We start from the raw sequence: 3,297 nt of genomic DNA, 5'->3' as shown, positions 1-3,297 counted from the left end.
CTCTGAGCTGACTAAGCTACATTAGAAGCCATCCCTAATCCAATTAAGGAAGAAGAAGTCTCTTGCACTGGCCAGGCCATAGGACAATCTTTTCCAGCTATACAGGATCTGTCAGCTCCTATGTCTAAGAGTCCTGTTATTTGTTTTCCATTGACTTTAATGGCCTTGTAAGGCCTTTTATCTGTAATTTCCTGAATCCAGGCTACAGTATCTGTGGTGCCAAACCCTCCTTTTCTGTTTTGAGTCAGTGTGGGATTAGGCAAGTTTAAATATGAGAGTAAAATATTTGGGCAATCCTCTGCCCTTTATTAACTTGAATAGTCTCTTTTAGAGACCTTATCATGACCTTTATAGTGGTAGGCCTGTCTGAGTCTACTACACCTGGTAATACCTCAAAATTCTTTTTATAGTTTGAGCCACCAGCGTCCGGCAACACCAATACTTACTGTAAAAAATTCATGAATTCCGTGGAATTCTTCCAAGTGAATTGCCTGCATTGGATGTCAAAATGTATTCAAGAGTTTTTGTATACATGTATAATGATTTCTGCAGAGTTTGTGAAATTTTAATCAGAAATAATTTTAACTTATCTATTTAAATGAATAGTACAGAAACTAAAGTATTTCTGGTGCTTGTCTGAAAAAGAATATTTTAAAATATTCTATGTTTGTATAATGTGTCCTTTCAGATTGTATTCCATATAGATAGTTTTAGATTCCTTTTTTTCCTAGGTCCTAATATTATTTTTCTTTGGGATAAAATGACAATGTTGTCTAATTTCAAAAGTTTTGTAAAGTTTATGGTATGTAAACGCCTTTCTGAGGTGAAGATTTAATACACTGATGTCAAACTAAATTTAATTATATGAATTACGTATGTTGTTACACTTGTTATTTTGTAATCAACTTTTTAATAAATGTTTTTCATTTCTTGCATCTGAAGAAAGAAAAATACGGAATACTTCACAAATTTTCATATCATCCTTGTGCAATTGCCATGTTAATCTCTGTATTGTAATTGGGAATACGTGCTGCTGAAGCATGTAGTATCTTCCAAATTTAAGCAGTTAATGATGCAATCTTTATACAGACTTATATCCACCGTTGCCTACTTGTAATAAGGAAACTATATTGTTCCTGACAATGCTACTGATCTTATTTCCCTAAAATTCTGTGAATAGTGGAAAAAAAATATATTGTTCATCTTAATGCTCACATTTGCAAATTTTTTTTGTCAATGAAAATTTTAAGTCTTTTTCATTTGGAATTTGATCATACTTTCAATAATTTATTGCTAGGTCCAAAGGTGATGGCTTTTTCATGTACTAATTGATCCAACTGAATTAGCTTTGTGGAGCTAATGGATTCAAAGTAAGCCTTGCTTAAGAGCTACTTCTAACCTTCTGCATTTGACATTTTCCCAAGTGAGGTCTTACTGGCACAAATGTCTACCTGACCCTTTATTCTTCTTCCATGTAGGAACAGACCAATCAGAATATCTTACCCTGACACCATAGATTGTTTTACTTGAACAACACTAATCTTACTTACAAGGGATCATAGAGAGATGAACAATTCAGTCATAACTGTTCAGACTAGAAGGTATTTTATCAAAATATAATTGTTTATTATATCTAACATTTCAAAAGTAACTAAAGCCAAGAAGGGGAAAAAATCGATCATATTCATGATTACTTAATATCCTGGCCTGTCTACCATCCTACCAGGTAGGAAGTTACACTACTGCATTACTATCACCAAATATTTTCATAGTTGCAGGAGAAGTCCAGATGTTTCTTCTCATTATTAGGCCTTAAATTGGTAATGTTTTCATCACAGTGTTTTCTCTTGCTTACAGGCTGTAAATCTACAAATAGTAAATCTTTAGGTGCAACTCTATCAAACACTGAGGTAGAGATAATGTAATAATACTTTAAAACAGAGTTGCCTTTGATACTGTAACCACAACAGAACAATGCAAAACATATGTCTTTTTTCTTATATTATATATAGTTATATATTTTATATTTATATGTGCTGATTTTATATTTCACACAATGAAACTTACTAGAATTAGTTGATAATTTCACAAATAAATTAAAATTTATTTATTGCAATAAATAGAATTGGAATACAAATAATTAGGTTTAAAATGTATATTAGAATATAAAAAGTATTAAAGCAGTGTCTTTGGTATAAACTTGTGATACATTCAAACTGTTCTTGGTTTTCTGAATTCACATGGTAAAAAACCAATTTTGTTTTCCTCTAATCTATAAGGGATTTTACTCTGCTTCTCTGTTTATTGTTTTAATTCACTGATTCCAAACTGTTTTTCTCCATATTTCTGAAGCATTCCTACTGATTATGCTCAAATTTTTCTGATAAGATGTCAAACAAATATTATTCTTCTGCACGACCCAATGATTCCTATGATCCCAGGTACCAGTTACCTGCATCATCAGATAACAAGGGCAAGACTTCTCACATAGGCCCATGCAACATGCAACAAAGTAATTGAAGACCCATTTCAATTTCTCATTTCCTATATTTCAGGGCCCCAATTCCTTGAGATGCAGGATTTAGCAGTAAGCAATTGTGAAATGCAAGGCAACTTAAAATGAAAGATGAGATCACAAATTTTGAGAGTATGTACTATGATTCAAACATTCAACTTACAGATGGCCAGCCCATATCAGTGAGCAAGTTCACAAAGTGTCATAAGATTATTTTTAATACCCCTCCGCTATGATTAATGAAAGATTTTAGTCCAGCCTAAGTGGGCCAAAAAATAGTTCCTGGAAGGATAGATCCATAATTGGTCTACCAAGATCCAGAAAAATTTACTTAGAGTTCAAATGTAATTCAGAAAAACATTGAGAAGATCTTTAGTGCTGCAAAACACTGGGACTTCAGTACAACATGGTTCAGTGGTATAAAATGTCACTCTCAAACCAATGATAATCTACATTTAATCGACTGAAAGTTATTCCTTTACAAATTAACTTTTTAAAATCACATTCGCCAAAATAACATTTGACAAGTAGATGATACTTAGTGACATTACAAGTTTTTCATGTGTAGGGAGCAAGTTACAATAGAGTTGAATTATTTACCCAGCACTAATGCCAAACACGTTCAACCATTCATTGAAGTCTAGAAATAACCAACCACAATTTGTGTTTTTCAATAGGAGCCTTCCAGAAATGTGTTAAATAGATCAGCCTGCCAAATTTCAAACCAAAATGTTTGCTAATAAAGTAAATGTCATCATTTAATAAGGCACATTTTAAAATGT

General features: G+C 32.4%; 1 pseudogene; it reads right to left on the bottom strand.

Annotated features, from left to right (window-relative positions):
- Nucleotides 1–946: 946 nt before the first annotated feature.
- Nucleotides 947–1,042, bottom strand: LOC138822654 (U6 spliceosomal RNA; annotated as a pseudogene).
- Nucleotides 1,043–3,297: the final 2,255 nt, after the last annotated feature.

Source organism: Dipodomys merriami, unplaced genomic scaffold (assembly GCF_024711535.1).
Source record: "Dipodomys merriami isolate MVZ:Mamm:240054 unplaced genomic scaffold, mDipMer1.0.p SCAF_1138, whole genome shotgun sequence".
Lineage (NCBI taxonomy): Eukaryota > Metazoa > Chordata > Mammalia > Rodentia > Heteromyidae > Dipodomys > Dipodomys merriami.
Note: the sequence above shows the minus strand (reverse complement) of the source record. Positions and strands in the feature narration are given on the sequence as shown.